At 35.1% G+C, this 25,449-nt stretch overlaps 1 protein-coding gene across 6 annotated transcripts in view; it reads left to right on the top strand.

The window, feature by feature from the left end:
* Positions 1-25,449, top strand: part of dome (cytokine receptor domeless) — an 888,032-nt gene that overhangs the window by 543,102 nt on the left and 319,481 nt on the right. For all 6 annotated transcript variants that reach the window (XM_069837294.1, XM_069837295.1, XM_069837297.1 and 3 more), the window contains one exon: positions 6,201-6,239. The gene's annotated coding sequence lies outside the window, so the exon portion shown is untranslated. The remainder of the gene's footprint in view (positions 1-6,200; positions 6,240-25,449) is intronic.

The raw sequence follows: 25,449 nt of genomic DNA, 5'->3' as shown, positions 1-25,449 counted from the left end.
GCATTTTTTATTATTATTTCTTTTTTTATAATTTTAAGTTTTTCGCTGCAAGTAAAGGATCGCAATGTCATACTTATAGTGGTATTCATTTTTAGAATTTAAAATATAAGACACACAATTTAAAGTATCAATTATTGAAATACCCGCGAGAGAAGATAATTACATGCGCTCCCAAATTCATTTCGAATAAACCGTGCATCTTCTACATTCTCTAATTGCACATTAAAGAAAACGTGCGCGGGGTATTCGAGAAAATACGATAATTATTAATGCTTAGATAATTCTTTAGGTTTTGGGTTGTGATTTCAATGTAAATTTCTATTGCTTTCAACACAGAATATGTTTAAATCATACAGTTACGAAATAAATTATTTATTTCACTTCTTGATTTAAAAAGTTAATTTTATACTTAATGCAGAAAACGGAAGTAGATAATAGTACATAATAAATAATTTAATTTGTATTACAGTATAAGAATTTGAAGTATAAACGGTAATCTAGTCCCAGTATTTTTTTCTATACATTTCAGTGTGCAAATAAGTGCATCTACATTTTCAATTTTCTTCATTTCCTAGCCCTTGAATACAGTTGCTATCTTGAAACCTGATATAATTTCTTGCTGCTTCCCTATGGCTTTTCACCATCAGTCGTCGATCACTTAATTGGATTTAACCACTCTATTGGCCGCAAAAACTGGAATACAGTATTTACAAAAAGTTAAACCAATCTTCGAAACGAAGCGATATTTGTATTTCAACAGCAATCGAAGAAAAGAAGTTCAATCCAAACTTCTCTTGGATATCATTTTTCCATGCAAATACTTAACTATTGTATCTTTTTTTTTTTTTTTTTTTTTTTTTTTTTTGAGAAAAATACCAGAGAAGGCTTACAGGCATAATATTGAGAAGGAACAAAATATCACCAAAAATTTAAAAAAATTGAAATTGAAATTGTAAAAATTGTAAAAATTGCAATTGTAATTTTGTAAAATTTTGACTTGTTCCACATCTTAAAGCTTCATTGCTAATGTAAGATCTATGGAATACAATAAATGAAATGAAAATGAAATAAAATGAGTTCTGTAGCTTGGGTTGAAGTCGAGACTACGCTCTGTTACACGATAAAAGTCAATTTATCCCCTTTACGCTATAGGCCCCTCTGCAGTTTTTCGAACTTTGGAAAATGTCCAATTTGTCATTAAAATAAATGGCCTTAATCTCATTCTGTCTCTCACAAACCAGTTCACGCCTTCGTTGCAGTGATGTCCATTGCGGGTTGAGTGAATCTAGAAAGACATTGACTTGCTGCTAGCGATACTACAACTCCTCTACTTGGACTCGAACCTTATCCCTTCAATCCATTGTTTCGCTTAAAATTATTAAGACTGTGATGAGGATGACCAAGTCCCGGATTCTTGCATGTTCATTTTGCTTACAACAAAATATTATCTATAGTAATGTCACGAGAGGTCTGAGATCTGCCGATAAATCCACGGGCGAAGCGAGTAGATTTATCTGGGAAATCTCAGAACTCGAGTGACATTTATTAGGACTATTTCGTGAATAAAATAAAAATGTAAATAATATATCCCTAAAATTCGATCACAAAATGTTAATAATTGTATATTTACTAATACTTAACCTATTCATTGTGAAGTTGAAATAGATGAATATCGATTACTGCAATAAAGAAATTCGATGTTATTATTCAGTAATGCCAGTTGAGAAAAGCGAAATACAGGTTTAACAATGTTAATTACATGTACTGCACTTTTCTCTTATTATTATAACATAAATACATTTTCATTATCTGCTGAAATCATGATTTAATTTAAAATTGTATAATATAATTATAGTAACCTAATTAATACATTAATTAAATGAAGAATAAATTGTTGAAAACGCATTTATCTAATCTGAATGAAAGAATGTAATTTTTTTCAAATAGCCTACAATGGACATGGAATTAGAAGATGAAGCTGTATTTTATAGGCTACAATTGGTAAGGTTAGCTGTGTGAGCAGGACCAGTGTCAGCTGTGCCTTATTTCGACCGTTACTACGTGCTACAGGAAAGCATTTTTTATAGCTCGACAAATTCATTCTCGCTGTAGTGAGTAACGGAACTAAAGCTGCATCTACACAGTTCAATATTCCAATCGCGTATGCATGCAATCTGGGAAGAATATTGAAAGAATCAAGTTTAAAACGTACGTTAAATTAAGATGCATGAAGATTTTGTGTCTATACTGTGCGTTGTTTTGAACGTCGTCTTCACTGCGTAAATATATTAATTAATATTAAATATTAATCTTGCATTCATTGCTTTAAAGTTGAAAGAAATGTTTAACCGTGTAGTTGTTTCTTAATGTATTCATGATCATCAATTCACGGGGAAACAGTTGGCGACAACGACTAAACAAAAGAACGACCATGCGATAAATTGATAGTGATAAATCTAGCTGCAAAAATTATCGCAAAGTCTGACTGTGATTGGTTGGAATTCAAAATTTCATTACACTTCATTGGTCGAAAATGGAATGACGTCATATAAACGAAATAGTCACTGTAAAGTAATTCTAATTAGAAAATAAATACGTGTTCTGCAGCTGGGGCCATGCACGGACGCGAGGAATAAACATGAAACATAGTGCTGTTGATCGATCAAAATATTTAATCGATTAACTATTTGAATATAATCTATTAGTCGATAGATTAATCTAGTTTTGATCGCGTAGAAAAAATGTTTTAATATACTGTAATACACAATTATTGTTAAATTTAACTTGTGTTCGGTGATAAGCATAAATATTAAATTAATGTTGTATATCTGTATATATTGTATCGTTATATTACAAAACATCTATTTTAATTACTTATTAACATATTTATTATGAGGCTTATAATTTATTGTGTCAATTCCTCTGAGAAATTTTGAGAGAAACATAAATAACAAAAAGTCTGAAGACTCACCTAGTTAATACTGCTTCATCCATGATTTTAAACATGTGAGTGCATTCACATGCTCCGAATTAAGTGCCGCTCTACGTTTAGTAATAATGTTTCCTGCAACACTGAACACGAAAAAAAAAATTTCTGTCATGCACTTCTCCACGATCGTTCAATTTAAATCCAAACGTTTCACCGAGTTTGCCTCTCAAATTCTCATATGACATAATGGAGTTTACACTTTTCACAAACCACAGAAAACTGATTTTTTTTCTTTATCAAACTAAACACACAACCTTAATATACAAACTCAGTACCGAAACTGCAACTGCAAAAGTTCAGCGGTCGAAACAGAAGACTGGCCCCTATTGTAATCGAATTAACAAATTTTAAAAAGAGAAGGTAGTTACGCTCTCACTTGCACAAACTGTAGACATGACCATTTTAAAAGAGATGAGGGAGACGAATCCCAGAAAAGTATGTATTTCATATGCTAGGAAGATGAGCTGACAACAAGGCGGAAGTTTTCTTGGAAAACCATAAAACTTAATAAGGGTTTCGCATTGTGTTTCAAGTTTCAATAGAGGTAGACTGGGTCACAATCCTCATATTTCCATCTCTTTCTGAAGTGTTTGTGCAAAGATTTTTCCTACTCTACTTGGTTTACAGTTAGAAAATAACAGTACTCTTGTGCTTTTAAGTAAGCAATTTCGAGAGAGAAATATTGTCGGAATTTTTAGTACGCGTTTGTATTGACAAAATAATAATTAATATCAACTACACCGATTAATTTTAGTTGACTCGATTATTAGATTAAATATTTTAATCGATTAATCTTACAACAGAAATTGATCGATTAATCGATTATATCCCACAACACTAGAAACAAATAATAAATATATACTGTAATTATGAAATAATAATTGTAATTGTAAAATTCAAATTCAAATTTATTCACAATTTACATTTGAAGTGATACATATGAATATATACCTGGAATGAGCTTATTCTCGTGCTCGGGTACAGTCCAGTAGTCTACATAAATTTTAAAGAGCTCAATAATAATGTTGATGTTAGAAATAATTGTAACAATAATAATAATAATAATAATAATAATAATAGAATATCCGTCACGGAGGTAATACAAAGATAGTAATACAAATTAATTCATTAATAATAATAATAATAATAATAATAATAATAATAATAATAATAATAATAACAATAATAATAATACAAAAATAATTTACAATAATAAAATAAATACTAACACGGATAAAATAAAATATAAAACCACTTAGCGAGAGTTAACACAACTTAAATAAGCATATAGTAACCAGAAAAAAAAAATGACGAACTCGAAATTCAACAGAAAAGTTCGATGTATCGCAGACGACAGCAACCGCCGTATTGACGTTGTGCTATGCATTATTGGTAGTAGGGGGGCGAAGGTCTAAGTAACTGCCGTTCTCTTCGAAATCTCGTACAATCATGGGAAGTTAATGCTGAAAAACAAAATGTCTACGAGTCAAACTGTTCATTATTACCAGGATAAATACAAATAATACTGAAATATATTAATCAAGTTTCAGTTATAGATATTTCCTTTTGTGCAAGAGGTATCATATCAAAACCAAAATGACTAACGGAGCATGTCTAGGTTACTGGAAGATTTCGGAGTGTATGGATGTAGATATTAACAATAAAAAATGATCAGAAAAGATCCCAGGTAAGTGTCGAGGGTTAGCCGCGTAAGGATTTTGGCACAGATCTTGCAATTAGTTTTCCATATGAAATAAGTATGACAAAGTTTGTAATGTCTGGGTTGCCTCGCTCATGTTCGAACACTGCAGGATACTATGAAAGTATCAGTATTACTGCCAATACTAACAGACAAAACATGATGTCATCAAGAGGAAGCGCGAACACAATCGCCAATTGTAATTATGAAACAGGCCATGACGTCACAGATAGCTACATGTTTACATATCTGAACTGCTGTTAGTGATGTGTCATTCATAGTAAGTCCATTAAACTTTCCTTTCTTCGGGAAAATGTTTAGTTTTTTTTTACAGAAAAGTTAAAAAAGGGAAATACTGAACTTTTTTTTAATTCGGGCTAGTTTCATGGTTTGGGTGTATTTGACAAATATTACAGTATTAAGAAAACATCTTTCTCAAAACAAAACAAATTACATTCCAAAGGTAACTTTCAACTCTGGACATTGTTGTGCAGGACATGTTCTTCATACAGTTACGTGCGCTAGACCTAGTGGCATAGTAATTTACCACAGGCCTCAAATATGCTGTAAATATTTCATAGTTGAGAAAAAACCAGATCGGAAACATTAAAAAGTCAGTTTTTGGCTCAAAATCAAGTAATATATTTATCAAACTGAATCCGTACTGGCTAACTATTATTCTTATGAAAATTGGTTAGATGTATCACCACTGTACTTTATTAAACAAGCTATAAATATAGCTGCGCAAGGAACTGAAATCACCCTTATAGATAAATAGGCAGGCCTACATTAACAAAGGATCATCTGCCTGTTTTAATTCATTCTTCTCTATAATTGCATAATGGTTTTATGCTTATATAGATATTTTTTTAGAATAGTGCCACCGGCGTAACTCGAGTAAGGATTTGGGCGTAGATTCGAACCATCTTGGGCTAATTACATGCTTGGGTTCTTTCTGAGAGTATTCCCTAACCGTAAAGGTAATGTCATAAAATTCATGACGAATATTCGGCCTTATTTCGCGAAATATCGTCTCGCGGTCACCAATTCCATCGCTGCTAAATAACCTACTAGTTGGTAGAGCGTCGTTAAGAACTGATTATGTCGTCATCATAATATCATCGTCATTATCAATATTAGAACAAATCATATAACCTTAACATTAACTTTAATGCTAGGCTGTCAGTACACCCAAGAATTTAGGGCAAATGTGCTCATGTATCTATCTATCTATCTATCTATCTATCTATCTATCTATCTATCTATCTATCTATCTATCTATCTATCTATCTATCTATCTATCTATCTATCTATCTATCTATCTATCTATCTATCTATCTATCTATCTATCTATCTATATCTATATCTATATCTATATCTATATCTGTCTGTCTGTCTATCTATCTGTTTATTTTTGTCTGTCTATTTATTATTTTATATATTTATATTTGTATGTTTATTTGTTTATTTATTTGTTTATTTAATTTATTTATTTATATTTTCCTTTTGCAGGAAGTGAAAAGAGCGAAATCAATTTCCTTGCGGTTGATGGTAAGTAGATATAGGCACAACCAAATTTCTTCCTAGGTTAATCAAACAGTCCTACACAACCGAATTCATTGCCATTATTATCTGAAGTATTGATAGACAAGAATGTGTCTAGTGCTGTAGTAAAAATGGCGATCAACTCTGTTCTGTTTTCCTATTAATGTTACTTCATCTAACTAATGGGTTTGCCGAGTCCATTTAGGTCAAGCATAGTGACAGAAAATCAGTTCTCTGGATCTAGCACTGTCTTTGAGGAACGTAACTTTGAAAACTGTGCATTTTATAATTTGTTTTTGGCCTCTCTTTCCTTGTAGCAAGTGAAGTTGAAGTTTGTGTCACGGATGATCTCATGGCAATTCAGCCCAACGACAGCAGAATACAGACATTCTGTAAAAATATTTTTGCAAACTATATTACTAAGGGAAGTGAATTTCCCTCGAGTGTCTGCGTAGAAATGTCATCAAGCTCAATTAGCACAAATAATGCCTCAATCTTTTCATTCATACTTAAATAGCATGTTCTGTCATCCTCATCCCAACACAGATGCAGGCATACACATCAAAATGAAAGGACAATCAGAAAGTACGAGGCGTCACACAACGGCAAAGAAGATGATGTAAATTCAGTAATCATAGAGGTCCGCGTTTGGTTACCTAGAGTGTCACCAAGCAATCCGCAACAGTATAGTTGCATATGGAGATCAGTGGCACTGAAACCAGACACACAGTTCAGGTCTGCTGACCAGTGAGTAAGGCAGTCAACATGTCGAAACAAAACAAGAAGCAAATAGTCAGTGTAAATAATTGTATTTTTACTGTGATTTACTGTATCATTTAATTGCCACCATTTATTTATTTATTTATTTATTTATTTATTTATTTATTTATTTATTTATTTATTTATTTATTTATATCTAATTAATTTTTTACAATCTGGCATTTCATACATTTAGTGTTCTGCCCAATGACAGGTCTTTCACTGCAAACCCAGCTTTCTCCAGTCTTTATTTTTTGCCTTCCTCTTTGTTTCCTCAGATGATCCATATATCTTAATGTTGTCTATCATCTGATACATTCTTCTACACCGAGCTCTTCTCCCTTTCACCATTCCTTCCAGTGCATCCTTCAGTAGGCAGTTTCTTCTCAGCCAGTGACCCAACCAATTCCTTTTCATCTTTCTGATCAGTTTCTCCATCATTCTTTTTTCACCCACTCTTTCCAACACAGCTTCATTTCTACTTTCTTCCACTTCACACGTTCCATTCTTCTCCATATCCACATTTCAAATGCTTCTATTCGCTTCTCTTCACTTCGTCGTAATGTCTATGTTTATGCCCCATACAATGCCACATTCCATACAAAGCACTTCACTAGTCTCTTCCTTAGTTCTTTTTTCCAGAGGTCTGCAGAACATGCTCCCTTTTCTATTAAAAGCTTCCTTGGCCATTGTTATCCTCCTTTTGACTTTCTGACAGCAGCTCATGTTGCTGCTTATAGTACACCCCAAGTATTTGAAGCTGTCCACTTGCTCAACTGTCTCATTTAGAATTCGCAAGTTTATCTTCTGTACTTTTCTTCCTATAATTATGCTCTTCGTCTTATTTGCATTTATCTTCATCCTATACTGTTCACAGCTGTCATTCAGCTCCAGTAGCATATCCTTTAGTATTATTTACTCTTCTGAAACATTTCTAAATGAGGGGAAGTTGAAACATCAGGGCCGAAATATATTTTATATATTTTAATATTAACTGATTTTGAATTGTAAATATTCAAATTTCAATCCTTTCAATAACTTGTCATAGTACCTACTCCCAGGCTCATATCTACTTTGATAGTCTATTTCTTTAAAAAGTGCTTTTTAAATATTCAGAACTGTAAATGAGAGAAACATAATGAGCATTGGTTTTTATTTTTGTATGAAAAATATGTTACGAAGCAGAAACTGTCTAGAATCTAGATGCGTTTTACTTATTGTGAGAATATGATGCCTGTAAGGTGGCTTTAAATAAATATTTAGTTTGTTATTAAATCCACGTGACGGCACATTTTGTAATTGAGCACTTTTCTCATTGTTCATTGCCTATACAGGCCAGCCACACGAATAAGATGTAAATGTTAAAAATGTTATGTTTTATTTAACGACGCTCGCAACTGCAGAGGTTATATCAGCGTCGCCGGATGTGCTGGACTTTTGTCCCGCAGGAGTTCATGAGCCTGTCGCATTTAAGCACACTTAAATGCCATCGACCTGGCTCGGGATCGAACCCGCAACCTTGGGCATAGAAGGCCAGTGCTATACCAACTAGCCAACCAGGTCGACAATATAAGATGTAAACTAAAGGTAGGAATTTATACCACAACATGACGTGAAACTTTGAGGTATGGCCAGGTTACAACTGAAATGTGTTTTGTTTCGCAGCAATTGAATGGGGATATGCTTCTCGTGCGTACAACGAACACACTATGCATACCTAACCTTGTAGTCTCTGTGGGTAAATTCCTATATTTAATGTAAACAGACGAAACGAAGCAGGGAGGCGGCCTGACTCACAGAGCGAAATAGTTTGATCCATGTACACCTCGGAACTTGTAATCAAAGTTACGAAACGCAGGACTCTAGTCATCAGTCAGTAAGCACCAGATGACCAGACTTGAGTAGGTGAAGGCAGTGTGCTGCAGATATCTCCCAAATTAATGGCGGTGCAGGAACAGCGTTTTTGAAAACACTAATTGGCGATAATATTTCAGTTGCTTTAACTACTTCTATATAATATTTTAGCGATACTGTAATTTATACCACTGACTATGCCTAAAAGCAAGAACGGGTAACATTTCTAAACAAACTAGCGACTATCATTAGTAGACAGTGGATGCGGGATGACTTATCGTTGAATGTAAGTGCACATTTACTACATGTTACATTTTTTTTTTTCATTTAGACCATTGGCTCAACAGGTTTTAAACGTAAACAGACGAAGTCAACATGCTACTGTATCTCCGTACAGTGAGAAGGAAAAGAAAAATAACGTACTGTAGTACATACAGTGAATGTAAAAAGTATTCGCACGACGATTTTTTTTTACTACAAATTGAGATCTAAATGAAGTACTATTAACTCTTCGTATGAAATAAACTGTTTACGTATAATAATAATGCATCACATAGCAAAACCACACAATAAATTTTCATAATTTTGCATGCAGGTTCTGTCATAGTTCCATAAATTTAATGCCTAACAAAATTACAGCGTAAAAAGTATTCGCACACTCAATTCTGTTGACGAATAAAAGCACTCATGCGGAACGGAGTAGGCACATGGTACTAAGAAAACGCTCGAAATGCATGTTCCAAGTCAGTTTGATTCTAGAATCACAAGTAGTATATAGCTATCACGTCAAATGGGACTAAGAGGAAAAGAAACTTCTAAGAAAGAAAGGACTCCTATCATTCGTCTGCATAATCAATGTAAAACACTGAGTGAAACATCAACGATTGTGAATAGAGGTAAGTCAGCCATCAAGGGAATCATAGACAAATACGAGGAAAGAAATTCGAACCAAAATTTAAGAAGAAGTGGCCGGCAGATAAAAATAAACGAATACAGTGGCAGAGCAATCATGCGAAAAATTAAAAAGAATCCGCATATTAGTGCGGCAGAGCTTCAATATTATCTCGTTATAAGTGTGTGTAATAGTACAATTCGAAATTACCTAAGGAGCAGCGAATACCATGGTAGAATAGACCATAGGAAATACTACATAAGTAAACTTAATAAGAGTAAAAGATTAGACTTTGCTGAAACAAATCTTAACTGGTCCCAAGAATTTTGGAATAGAATGCTTTTCACTGATAAAAGTAAGTTCAATATATTTCAGTCCGATGGGAGAAGTTTTGTGTGGAGAAAAAAGAATGCTGAACTGAAAAAAAAAAATCTTTGTCCCATAGTGAAACAAGGTGGAGTTTGAGTACTAGTATGGGGGTACATGAGTTCAGCAGGAGTGGGATCGTTGGCTTTTATAGAGGGCAATATGGATCACCAACGTTACATTGATATTCTGAAGGATCATGTAGTGCCTAATGCCCAAAAATTGGGCATCAGGGACAATTTAATATTTATGCAAGACAACGACCGCTAAAATACCGCCCACAATACTCGACTGTGGATTCTCTATGGCATCCCTTCATACTTTCAGACACCTCCCCAGCCACCACACATCAACCCAATCGAGACCTTTGGCATTATTTAGAAATAAGACTTAGAAATAAGCATTTACCAGCAAAGAGTCTCTAAACACTGCAATCATAGAAGAGTGGAACAACATTCCAGCAAGTATTACTTCAAATTTAGTTAATTCTATCCCCAGAAAGTTAGAGGCTATTGTACAGCTGTCAAAAGAAAAAGTGGCCGCTCTCCTGAATCAAAGTTCCCTTCGGGTATCTTCGCTACAATTCGGAGACAGGCGATGTTACATGTTGTTGGACCACGTTGCCTGATATCTACAGTTATAATTGAAGTATACTGTGTGTTATTCGATAGCATAATGGTAGCGTTCAGGCCTCTTATTCATGAGGTCCTGCGTTCGACTACAACCTCGTGCTTTTTATGTCCTTTTTTTGTTCTGTTTTTGAGAGAGACAAACTAGACATAATGGCTCCTTTCTTTTTTATGATTATTTTAGTAATTAACATCAGGTTCATTAATATATTATGCCATGACTTTATCATTATCATTATGATATTGTGGCTGCAAATGGAAAGAAAAAAAATTTTATTCTCAATAAAATATCTTTCGTGGCATAAACATAACAAATTTACTGGCGTCGGCCTTAAAACATTCAAACAATTAAGCGTTCAAAAAACAAAACAAAAAGCCACAATTCAATATTTAGTCTATCTTCCTCTTATCTCGATCATCTTGCAGTCGAGTGGGCATGGAATTGACTAGTCTTTGCAAATAGCGACTGTTCTGAGACACGATATTCCAGGCATTCTGAACATACACACATAAATGTTCTGTCCATGGGCAGGTCTTACATTGCAAACCCAGCAATCTCCAATCTTTCCTATTTTCTGCCTTCCTCTTAGTCTCCGCATATGATCCACATATCCTAATGTTGTCTATTATTCTTTTCAACCAGAGACCCAACCAATTCCTTTTTCTCTTTCTAATCAGTTTCAGCATCATTCTTTCTTCACTCACTTTTTCAAACACAATTTTATTTCTTATTCTGTCTGTCCACTTTACACGCACCGTTCTTCTCCACATTCACATTTCAAATGCTTCAATTCGTTTCTCTTCATTTCGTCGTAATGTCCATGTTCTTTCCCCATACAATGCCACACTCCACACAAAGCACTTCACTAGTCTCTTCCTTAGTTCTTTTTCCAGAGGTCCGCAGAAGATCCTTCTTCTTCTATTAAAAGCTTCCTTTGTTCATGTTTGCAATTTTCTTGGGAAGGATAGGCCTAAATGCGGTAATATCCCGTTGCTTTCCGCACACCACTATCTCTTTCGCATCTTATAAAATTCCAAGGGGCCCAAGCGTGGAGATGAGGAGAGTGGATTTGACTATTTGGGCCCTCCGGACTTCACCGAAAGTCACGGCAAGGGTTAAATATTAATTCTATCAGGATGTTTGACCCGGTCAGAGACCGGGAAATCTCAATTAGCCTTTGCCCCCCGCATCCTGGACTAGCTTCTACGAATCATCAGAAGATCTTAGAGTGTGATTGGGCCAATTTTTCCGAAAATGTTTCCACACTTTTGCCCTCGTAGCTCAGCGGACGAACGTCGGAATTTAGATGTCAACGTCTCAGGTTCAATTCCTCGTTACTCCTTTTCATTTTATTGTGGTTCAAGATAGTATAATGTAATAATACAAAAAGAAAAACTAATACCAGTATTATGCAACTGGATTTTTCCAAACCTAATATTAAATTTATGTTATTTATATCGCTAAAGAACGATTACAATATAAATAACTTGAATATTATTTATACAGTATCACTAAAGAACGATAACAGAATATAAATGATAACTTGAATATTATTTAAATCGCTAAAGAACGATAACAATATAAAAAACGCGAATATTATTCATATCGGAATTTCACAGATTTATTACAGATGTATTTAAGAAATTGTAGAAGAATAGTAATTAGTAACAGTGTCCTATTTATTCTTCTTGGAGCCAAATTTGTAACTTTTAAAAGTGTGGTTACTATGTTGAAGTGTATGTGTTGTAACGGATGCTTGATTTGTTATGTATGTGAGTCAGTTATGGGATGCTTGATGTCGTCGCAATGTCGTAATTATAGTTTGATTGTGTTTGTGTGACTCTTGTGTATTAATTTATGATGTATGGTACGGAAAGCTGCATCTTTGTGTTATAGAAGTGTTACGTATGTGTGTTGTTAATGTTTTTGTATGTTACAAATTGATACCTGATATTTGTTTTGCAATCGCAATGCCTAATTTACGGATTGTTTATGTTTTGTTTACATCGCGTAAGATAATTTAATTTTCTTTTCCATTTCTCTTTATGCTTATCTTTTTTGTGTATAAAACTATAGCCCTAGCATACATATGTAAAATAGGGCTAACCCCCATTGGAAATACAATAATAATTATTATTCATATCGTTATAATACGATAACAGAATACAAATGATGACCTGAATTTTATTCATATCTCTAAAGAACGATAAAATATAAAAAAACGTGATATCCATAAAGAACGATAACTGGATATAAATGATAATTTGAATATCATTTTCATCGCTAAAGAAAGATTAAAAAATAAAATGAAAACTTGAAGAAGGCCCGAACCCACGACCTTTGAATCATTAAACAAGCACTCTACCGCTGGTCTACGAGGCGCAGATATGGAATACTTTCATAGTTCCGGAACTGCTTGTACAAGCACATGCATCGTGTAACATCGCCGCGACCCGAAGTGGACTTTGAAAATATTCGCTGTTCACGAGTGCGGCCACTTTTTTTTTTTGACAGCTGTACAATGCAAGGGCTACCTTACAAAGTATTGAAATTGAAAAGGAACTGACTAAAGTGTGACCAGTGTGCGAATACTTTTTGTTCGTATTTTCGTTTGGTATCATTGTGTTTTAATCAAACATAATTGTTTATTTTGAGAATTGTACAATTAATTTTGTGTTTATATGTAACAAATAACAGAGAATGTGTATACTTGTATGTAACTTGTGTTCATGTCTAAGAAGTTGAGAGTGTAGGATTTTAAGCACATTTATTATTGCTATATATTTTTATTACCCACCGTGCGAATACTTTTTACACTCATTGTACCTTGCAAGTATTTAAAGATAAAACACACATGTTAGGTCAATAATACAGTGTTCATTGATTGGATAAAATACATTAAAGGTGATATGTTTCAGTTTCATACAACTGAAACATATCACCTTTAATGTATTTTATACCTTGCAAGGTTCAGTCCTCGCCATCATTGATGCTATTACCAGCGTTGCAGTAAACGACGATATATTTTCGTAAGTTGTCGAAGCTGAATCGTCTTCGCCTATCGCTTAAACAGTTTTTGTATCGAGAGAATTTCTGAGGAAAAGCTCTAAAATGGGGATCACTCAATTTCTTTAGAGGAATATTTGTACTGAGCATCATGTTGCACGTGTCGTTAGACCCGCACAACTAAATGATGATGATGGTGATGTAGATGTAGATGTAGATGGTTCATCAGATTTTGATTTCAACGCATTTCCTATGAGATATACTGTTGCAATGTTTCTCTATATCCCGAGTTCTGGTTTTTATTTCAATTTAGATACATTACAAACGATATTGTCTTCGTTAATACATAAAATGTCACTCTCATACTTCTTAATTGCATTTCATATCTCTGAGCGAATTTAACGTTTTGCTATTATGAAGGTCCACACCTGTGGAGTAACGGTCAGCGCGTCTGGCCGCGAAACCAGGTGGCCCGGGTTCGAATCCCGGTCGAGACAAGTTACCTGGTTGAGGTTTTTTCCGGGGTTTTCCCTCAACCCAATACGAGCAAATGCTGGGTAACTTTCGGTGCTGGACCCTGGACTCATTTCAGCGGCATTATCACCTTCATCTCATTCAGACGCTAAATAACCTGAGATGTTGATACAGCGTCGTAAAATAACCCAATAAAATAAAATAAAGCTATTATGAATGGATAAGCACAACATATTCAACGCGTAGTAGATACTTGAGCAGGATAACACAACTGCACACATTGCGTTGCAATGTTACAAAACGAAGGACCGCGGTTCCTTCGTTTTGTACGCTGCTGTACTCGCCAGGTACACAAAAGACGGACGGCGCGGCACGTGCCATATACTCTGATACGATACAACTTCACTTTTCCTTAAGTCATCCCGCATCCACTGTCTAATCATTAGTATTTAATTTATACTTTATTTAATCTTGTTGCTGGCAGTCCTAAGTCTCGTGGGTACAAAAACTAGCCCAGTCCTTTGATAAAGATGCACTTAACGCATTTTGGGATCACAATCTTCAATTGTTAAAATGGTTCACGTTTTGTTCTGTCCCACTTTACGAAACAACAGTCGCTTGTTAGTGTGTACCCTGGTATACCTGCCATATGTTCTCAAAAATAAGAGTTAATTGGACGGAATTATGCCAAAATAAACAACCGAAAATTGAAGAGGTGGATTCCAAAGTGTCCCAAGTCCTTTTTTTTTTTTTAGATTTTGACTTGCTTTATTCACGTTTTAATTTATCCTTTTCAACCAATATACAGGGGTATCATTTTACTTTTACTTCAATTTTTATTGTACCTGAATTTTTTTAATGTACTTCACTCCCACCCCTTCTACTAATGAAGTTTAACCGTCCTCCACACAGAACCAAGACCGCATATACAGTCATAGTAACCTTATGGTCATAGTAAACTGTACGTTCCAGAAATATATTCACGTTTGCCAGTAACGAAAGAGCTTTCAATATTGAATTATTTTCGCACAGGTATTGTCGTCCATTTGCCTACGTCGCATCCCAGTATCGCCTACCCGCTTCTATTCGCCCCTCTGTAAAGGCTAATGGCTAGGTTGTCTTAGCTCTTTTCTGAGAACATTAATTTCTGTAAGGAATTGGACGTCTACGTAATATTATACAACTGTTTAAAACAACTTAAATAAAAGTTAAGTAATTAAATACCACGTGATTTTCCCGTTTCTAGGACCATGCGACATAACCACTTGGACGGTCAGTAGATAGCATGTCTGAGTAATTTTATCTTTTCGGATCGGGCAGAAGTGAAGACTGAATTTACAGTACGTAAGGTACTCTTTTATACAGTAGGTACGGAATTATTATTTCAACATGAGTTACTAGTACGAAGGACGAAACTGGTAATTGGAATTAGGTACAATAGTCTAAAGTGCGATAATACGCACAATAGAACTGAAGCCTATATCGAAATGAACGGCCACCATTTTCAAAAATGTGTTTAAATATCCATATTATATTTTTCAATTTAACTTCATTCTCTATAGTGTACACTAATGTGCTGTAGACAGTATAATATACACTGCATAATGAATATGTCCGCATGGACAGCTTAGTTCGTGCGTAAAAACACTCATTGTTAATACTGTACTGTATTTTTATTAAACAAAAACCGAATGAAAATTATCAAACTCAAAAACGTGATATTTCCTAGTTTACGTAAATGTATGAACTACTTTTCTTCCCTCCTATACCCAGTAAAGTGATTTGTTTGTATATTACGCCAGTATCATCGAACTCAATTCGTGGAAGGGGGTAGCAAACAGTGTTTTCGGTTCTCAACTGTTGGTCCAAAGGTATAGCCAGGTTAATATTAGAAATGTTATTAAAAATAAAATGGTATCTCTATATAACTGTGTAAGTTTATTTAACAGACTCTCCTAAGTGTTAACTTAGTGTGTGCATATCTTTTTTCAAACGGATCTAAGGGCGTCAAAATTTATTTTATAAGTTTTTTTTTTCAATTTTCTCATAACTTGTCATTTGGACTTAGGCCAGTTTGGAATCCACTTCTTCAGTCTGAATAAGAAAAATTGAGATATTTGCTCAAATCTATTGTTTTCTGGGTTATTTAACTCAGAAAAATCAAACATGCGATATCTGCACTCTACTGCCATTTACAAGCAATTTTCGTTTATTGCATGGAATTAATTAATTATTTAATTTCGTTTTCAAGTATTAAATCAACTGCTGGTCAGGTATGAAAAATCAGTTAGCCTTATTATTGTTTTGTGTTATTTTTTGTAATAGTATGAATGTTACAATACTTCTTGCATAAATGTTTAATAAATAGCCAGATTTATTTTTGTGGACAGTATCTCGGAAACTGTTTTTTTCGGCTCGTTTCTTATTACATAAATCCATCCAATTCTACGTCAAAATTCATGACCCTATCAGGAATCGAAACCGCAACTTTCCGGCTTGTAACAGAACGCTTTAACCGCGACGCTACCATACGCCCCTGTTTCGGAGTAATTACAGATATGTATGATGAGTGATTACTAGGGGCGGATGTTGGTGACCTAAAAATAACTGAAAAGTGACCAGCACACTGCCCTTAAATTAAGTAATTATGTTCAAAAGGTAAATATGTGTATATAATTTAAGTTACTAAATTAAAGGCACGATACTGTATATGGGCTTGTAATAAACACAAAGGGGCGATGGTTTTAGAAGAAATTAATTCATATTCTCATGTTTGTGTTTTTCTTATAGGCCTATTAAAGCTCTCTATTACAGTAAGACAATTTCACGGATGACCATAATTATATATATCTGCTGCGACAAGAACAACGCACGATTTTTACTCTAAAGTAAAACTAATATTTATTCGTAACAACAAAGACAATACAACTTGCTATAAAAGTTTTAATTTCTTCTTTTAGGTTGTGGAGGTCATATAATGCATAAAGATTAAAGATATGAAAAAAAAATCCTGCTTTAGGACACTCTTAAACTGCAGTGTCACTGTTTACAGTGTGATAACATATACGGGTAACTTCATTGATGGTTCTTTGAATATAATCTGTATTGGATAAATGTATATAGGTACAACATATTTCACGCATGGTGTGTCCTCAGGTTGCGGATAGAAGAGAGGCCTCCAGATATGGAGGGTACAAGTCCCGTCGCTCTTATTTCCGGCAGCCAATCACGTTACAGGTCTGCTACATTTAAACGTGTGCGTCTTGTGATTCGCTGCTGATGACGTTATGCACTTCCTATGGCTCGATAAATACTTAATATAATCGCCCGCCATTTTGGCTCTTTCGTTGGCTTTCGCAGAAACCACACGAGGACATTATTTGCAGCTCAATTACAGTGCGTTTGATTTATTGTCATAGGAGCTACGACGTGATAATGTTTAACGGTGCGGCAAATAGATTCATTGTCTGGTAGCTCGCCAACGAAAGATCAAAAATGGCGAACGATACTACCTACCTAGACTTTATAGAGCCTTCACTTCCTAAGGTGTAAGCAAAGAGTAGGAATCACGTCGGAAATAACAGCGACACGACTAAAGCTGCGAATATATTGAATAAGCAGTCGCGGATAGCCGATAAGGGGTGATCCTCCAGCTTGGGAGTTGGGCGAAGGGCTAACAACCCATCACCGTAAAAAAACAGCTTGGTGCTAGGAACATTAAATCCAGAAGTTTGAATTGGACAAGGCGAGTCCAGAAATGCATATAGAGCGTTAGGAGGCCGGAGGGAAAAGGATCTTTGGGGAGGCCGAGACGTAGATGGGAGGATAATATTAAAATGGATTTGAGGGAGGTGGGATGTGATGATAGAGACTGGATTAATCTTGCTGAGGATAGGGACCGATGGGGGTCTTAAAAGGGAGCGGCAATGAACCTCCGGGTTCTCTAAAAGCCATTTGTAAGTAAGTAAATACATGCCAACACTAGTGGCCAAAAAGGTCGCATTCGGGGTTTTGTTCCATTTCTCATGTTAGACATTAAAATCATTCCTACCGATCTCCATTCCATTATCGTATTTATGGCATCTCTGATGATCACTAGCCGACGACTTGCAGCAGTGGCTGGTCCAGAGCAATGTAGGGTTGTCTGCAGGATTCGAAGTGATCGTTTTCACGATCCGGAACGCCCTGTTATTTTTGTGGACACGGTGGTGTTGGTGACGGCAACGACGGAATTAATGACAATATTTGATATGGGCACACAGGTCGCAGTTTAAACAACAAGAAATTGGGCTCGCTCTTTATCACTGGCCTATGACATCTGATTATTAGTTCAATTAAGGAGTGAAAAAGTATTGCTCAATCCCAGTCCCTTTAATTTCATTAACGCCGCGATAATATTCAGAATCTTAATGGTACTTAATGCAGAATCAAACACAGCAAAGATATGCCGCAAGAGTGTTTTGGAACTTAAAAGTTAGCGAGGCCATACATGAATGATAAAATACAATAAAATAGTGCTGACGGTGCCGTTTTCAGTATTTCCAGCAATTTTATTTAGTTTAGGGCCTACACTTGAGTGAAAAATATATTCAAACATCATAATTTATACCGATTTAAAACGATCCGGAGCGGATAATAGCCACTTCTTTCGAGACGAAACGGTATGGTTCCTGAAATTCACGGACCAGAACAGCTCTGGTTATATGTATGAAACCAGGATTAAATTTAGCACAATCATTTGGTGTAGGTGAAAATGAAGTTAGCGCAATATAATGGACCTAGCGCACTATAATGGACCTAGTAGGCATTTTGATACATTTAGCCGCTCTAAAGTCATCCCAGAAAATACCTACCTCACATTCCTCTCGTACGGTAGATGGTCTCATACCCTTCTAGCTGCAGTTTAGTAGCGGCTGGTATGTGAAAAAGTACAAACTCATTACCAGGCTAAGGATCCGGGACACTTTAGCAACCAATATACGCACAACGTAACTACAGAGTTCCTTGAACATAGTATACAGACATACTGTGAATGTAAACAACGACGTCAATGTGCTGCGTTATATTCTACTGTTAATAGTATTACCACAGCCTACTACATACAATCACAAAGCTTGGGATGATATTTTGCCAACGAGTTGCATTTCTCGCGATAGTTGCTAGCCGCTTGGAGCGCTGTGAATACTAGGAACAATAGACTGTGTCACTGCTATCGTGATCTAATACAGGCCGTAAGGCAGACCATGTGACTCGCTTAACCCGATCACGAAGGGCGGCGTTTCAACCATATACATTAATTGGAATTCATAAAGAGTAACATATATTTCTCTAAATTGTAGTGTAATTGCATTAATAAAATTTAAAACAATGATTACGGGACACTTCAGACATAATTACTTGCGAGTGAAGGTGTAATATTATTTTTGGTGTGAAAATTACGTTGTTCGTACATGTAATACCTGCCTTTATTTGGATTAAATATTGCGAAATTCTTGTACATTCATTTGTGCACGATTCAATAATTTTCAGTTGCACCGCACGAATATTTAGACATATTGAAATTATAGGTTATGTTTACTGTACCAGTTACCCCTTTCTGTCTAATTTTGGTGGTCTCCAATGCCCTCCCACTACATATGTATGTTATGTCATATGGATATTATAGGTTATGTTTATTATATTTAACTTATATTGCTATATTCGCAATTATGCATTATAATTATACATGTCATGTATGACACCCATCATATTCTATTTGTCTGTATTTTAATACTACAATTGAGTAGACTACTGAATTATTGTATTTATCTACTATCTAAGAGACGAAGTAACACAATCGTACATACACTAATTTCATAGGAGTGGTATGGTAAATTTTCTGTCTACAATTAAGGAAGGTAGATATGCTAAATTAAAATCACAATTATAAATTCCTTTTTATTGAACCTCAAAATAGCTTCCATTCTAAACTTAAAATGTTGATGCGAACAGATTATGTTAACACGTAAAATTCTGTTCACATTAAAATAACACAGTTTTGTAATTATTTCTGCAACATATTATGCAACAAGACGTAAACGGAACTTATGGACACATTACACTAAATAAAGCTTAGCAATGATACGCAATAAATACACTGAAATAGAAAACCCGAACATACATTACGGCCTGGTCTAGATTGAAAAGTCATTGACTGTGCCGTATTTCGCTTTGTTGTGAAAAGTTGTGTAAACTGTGAAATGTTCGTTATCGGTTGTAATAACTGTAAATGGCTAAAATACAATAATTTGAATAATAATATGGGACATGGAGACGTTTGTGGTACTATAAATATTGTAAGAAAAAGAGGTTAGAGTTATCCTTCTTCCGAAAGATCTAGGAAGGTGAGTTTATAAAATATAATATATACTTTATGAAAATAATATATAAATCTTATGTATTTCATATTTCAATAGTGCAAGGAAGTTGTTAATTTTTTCAAAAGAATACGATATCGAAAGTACAATACATTTTATCGTCTGCTGGGGAAAGAGTCTGTGATGAGGCGGTAGTAGCGATCCTGGTGGTGAGCAACTATCTATGTTTGCATATTTAGTAAATATTGAACTTCGTGACTGTATATATTAGACTGTGGTATTACTTGACCAAGGCGAGTGGAGCTGCGGGCGTAATGTGAACTATCGCGATGCTGTATTACGAACGCAGGCGCAGTAGCGCCACGGTTGCTGGCTGCAGAACTCCACTGGCCTTGGTCGAGTAATACAATCTAGTGACGGTGGAAAATGAAGTAGGATACTTACCTTACAAGTTTTCATGTTACTTGGCGACATTTAAGTCGTTATCGTTACACTGAACAACCATGTACATACTTGCAACTAGTTCGAAAAAACTGTTGACTATGATTTGAAAATGCACTGTGATGGCCTGAGTTCGTTTCGTAGGGGGAGACAGAAGAATACTGTACCTCTGATCACGAAACGGATTGTACACTAACGCACAGGTAAACAAAACTCAACGCGCCACCTCACTCCATCTGTACTTCATTTCATTCTTAAGTTGTATCTGATCCTACGCCTGCTCATTACTATTAATAATGAAAACAGAACTAGTTTATTTATTATAAACAACCGGATTTAAAAACTCAAATTTATACAAACAAGAAAGTATTTTATTTAAATAAATAGCGCATCAGAAATTTTAACTTATCATTTATTATAAAGATTATCTTTTCCAAAATTCGTATTTTCTCGAGGGCATGCACGTTGTGCTACTTCATTGAGGCACTATTTAACCCTCGCAACTTAGCAGCTTTAGAATTTCATACTACTTACAGTAGCGTGCAAATTAATCCGAACAACGTAATTACTTATGCAAAAACACTCAAACGGGATAAAAAAGGATCTAAGACATACCTCAGTAATCTATGTGGCCTCCCTTGTTCCTAATAACAGCTCTGAGACGATTTGGCATGGATTCCACTAATTTCCCACATATATTCTTCATTTCTTCATCGCGAAACCATACACCAATGAGGGCAGAAATCATCTTCTCCTTTGTAGAACAATCCACTTTTTGCATTCTTCTTTTGCAAATTGACCACAAGTTCTCAATGGGGTTGATGTCGGGTGAGTTGCCTGGCCAGGGGAGTACCTGAATATTCTTCTTGAAGAATTCTGTAGGTTTTCGAGACGTATGGCATGGTGTCAGGTCTTGTTGGAACACACCTCTGCCATCCGGAAATGATTTTTGCAGCTGGGGTACGATTCTGGTTTCCAATAAGTGAATATATTTGTCAGAATTCATTATTCCCTTGATAGGTATTAATGCTCCAGGCCCTTCATGTGTAAAACAACCCCAAAACATTACTTTAGGGGAGTATTTGGGTGCTTGTTGGAGATGAGCTGCTGTTACTTTTTCGGATCCTTTCCGTATGTAAGAAACACGGTGGCCGTAGACCTCGAAATGAGACTCATCGGAAAAAAGTACATTCTTCCAATCATTCACTGTCCAGTGTTGATGTGATTTTGCCCACATTAGGCGTTTTTTGCACATAACAGGGGTTAGCAGTTGCTTCTTAATAGGCTTACGAGCCCTTCGTCCAGCTTCCAAAAGCCTACGACGCACTGTTGTGACGTGAATATTCGCCCCAGTGGTAGCCATTAACTCGCGGGTTAAGTCGACAGCAGTTAGTCTAGGATTTAATTTACTTTTCCTGACAATTAAACGATCATCTGCAGGTGAAGTTTTTCCTTTTCCGGCCACAGTTTCCTTTTTTCTGGGGTGTGATGGATCCAGTCTCCCTGTATCGTTTTATGATCGAATTAACAGTAGCCAAACCGATGTGACATTCTGCAGCAATTTGCCTCTATGTCATAGAAGAATGCTCTGCTAATGTTATAATTTTAGACCGTTTTCGTGGAGTTGTATCCATTTGTGAAGACGACAGAATGTACACAGGATTGCAGTATTAAGTCTTCAACACAACTGAAATGCTTATAAGTACAAAACGACAGGCAAAAGTCACATATTATAAAAAAATAATGATAGACCTTCAACAATGGAATTACACATACTACAGATGTCAATTAAAGCGGTATGAGCAGCTGTGAGGCCAACAATGACAGAAAATGTAAAAATATGTCGTGTTCGGATTAATTTGCACGCTACTGTATCTGGGGTCTCATTTGACCCCGAGAATATTTGTTGTGGGTAATTAGGATACTTTATAGCTTAATGTATTTTTGTATAAAGTAGGCCTATAGGTTACGCAAATTGAAAGTTTTTATTGCATCTAGATTTACTCACTACGTTCGTTTACACAATGCATTAATGAATTATTTAATTAATTAAATTAGTTTAATAGCGGACTGTTCTGTATCTGTGTTTTTACTTTTTCTGTTATCAGTGAACACATTCACTCTTCTTGAAATAAAGCACAGAAAAGGACATTGTTATTGCATCAAATGTTAATTATTACGTTTAGGCAATTAATTAATTCATTTATTTATTCATTCATGTAGTCTCATCATCTGGTGCAGTAGAAAGAACTAAAAGCTAATTTTACAATTACAAATAATTACCCTTGAACCAATAACATTTTACCCATAGCCTACGTGGCAGTTTATGCTATATTTGTTTCATTTGTGCACTTTACAAAGTACATACAGTAGGCCTACATGTTCACTTTATTTGCAACAAAACTCTATGACAGCAAAATAATTCTGACAAGAAAATAAAGACGTGTTCTATAAACATGGAGAAAATCAATAGACATGTATAATTATGAAATAATAATTTTAATTGCAAAGGAAACTAAAATAATCAAGGTTAGCATAATCCCTAAAGTTAAAATTGTAAATAGCAGGACTTTTTTGTATTCACACAAGGAGCTTCTCAGCATCCTACTTCATCGAGAAATTAATTTATATTACTTTAAATTCAAAAGTTCAATTTTTTACCTTACGTATCTAAATAACATTAACTTTTGTTTCTGTACATTAATATAACTATATTTTATTAATGTATGGATTTTTAAGTATGGATTTTTTATTTAAGGTTTCGAATTATACTGTACTTAAAATAATAAATCAGTCGTAAAATATATCGTCGATTTACAAGCAAAACACATTAAGTCAAAAATATTACTTCTGAAAAAAAGGCGTTTGAAAGTTCTTGACAAAACGGAATCCTCGAAATACTATTTTTAGCAAGTTGTTTCTCTTTATGTGTATTTAATTTTTCCAATTCTAAGTTTATACACATAATACTTATACGCCTTTTTCTCAGAAGTAATATATCTGACTTAATGTATTGTGCTTGTAAATCGACGATATGTAACTGGTAGCAAGACTGAATAACAAATGAATGATTGATGATAAATTGATATAGAAAACCTATTTTCCTCAATTGTTGAATTCCTTGCTACGAAACTGTTTCCATATACACTGTAGTAAACAATTCACAGAGTCAGCTGGAAAATATTTCTGGATTTTGACTGCTGCATACAAGTAGACATGAAAAAACTCTCGGCTGTCTCTCCCTGCTTGGAACAAACAAAACGTTCCGTCTGCAGTGTGTGTTCGTTTTACTGGTTCTAACTTATCAAGAGCTAGTTGGTTGTAGCAAACCGTCTGAGTCAGTTTCAATTAGCTTGAAACTGTTTTGTTTCATGCAGTGTGCTTTAGCTCTTAGTCCTGCTAGTTGTTCAGCACGTCAGCATATCCCAAGGGTTAAAGTCTGTAAACATAATAAGTTATATTATCGTGATAATGAGGTTTATGTCCAAATTAGTATGTATAGATGTATGTATATATATATATATATATATATATATATATATATATATATACTGGGTGTTCAGTATATATATATATATATATATATATATATATATATATATACTGGGTGTTCAGTTCAAAATGTGTCTTGGCTCGCTGTATGCCGTCATGTGGCTAGCTGATGAGCCTAGAGAATTCAATCTTCCTACACTTCCGCAGCTCAGGTGTATAATCTAAGAGGCAGAGAAGTTGGCTAGCAAGTACGGCGTTCATTCTGAAGAGTACGTGCCGATACGTACGGTAACGCCGGTAGTGGCAGGAATGTGAACTGTTTGGAAATACGTACTGTCGGGATATGGGGAGAGGGTTAAGACGATTACTTACGTATTTGTTGACATTAACTTCGACGGTCAACATGAACACGGAGCATTTGAACACGGAATGTTACCGTACGCAACCGATGATAACAAATACCCTGCGTACGACTTGCCGGCGCAAAACACAGTTCGAAAGAGGTTATGGTAGCACACAGACCGTACAGACCGCCATCTGTTGCTACGATGTTCAAGTTATACCGTACACCTTCTCAAGTTCAGGTTGAAGAACGCCTTAAATAATAGGCAACTTCTCTAACATATCAGCTGAAACTCGCTTCAAATCAGTGACCCAACAACAGTGACGTCACGACACACTTTGAAATGAACACCCAGTATATATATATATGTAATTTAAAAGAAAAGACCTGTATGTTTAAGAAAAAACTAGAGAATAATTGAACCTTAAAAAGTTAAAACTCTCACATTTAATATAGTAACTATGCACGTTATGCCATTGCACATTTCTTATATTTAGCAAGCCGGTAACACTTTTTGCACAGCAAACATCTAATGTTCTCCGTTTCCTCGTAAAACTAGGTATAGTCCGGGTCAGCTTACTTCATACCCTAAGGGTGAAACCT

This window comes from Periplaneta americana, chromosome 10, assembly GCF_040183065.1.
Source record: "Periplaneta americana isolate PAMFEO1 chromosome 10, P.americana_PAMFEO1_priV1, whole genome shotgun sequence".
Lineage (NCBI taxonomy): Eukaryota > Metazoa > Arthropoda > Insecta > Blattodea > Blattidae > Periplaneta > Periplaneta americana.
The sequence above is the reverse complement of the archived record's forward strand: the minus strand, read 5'-3'. Positions and strand labels throughout refer to the sequence as shown.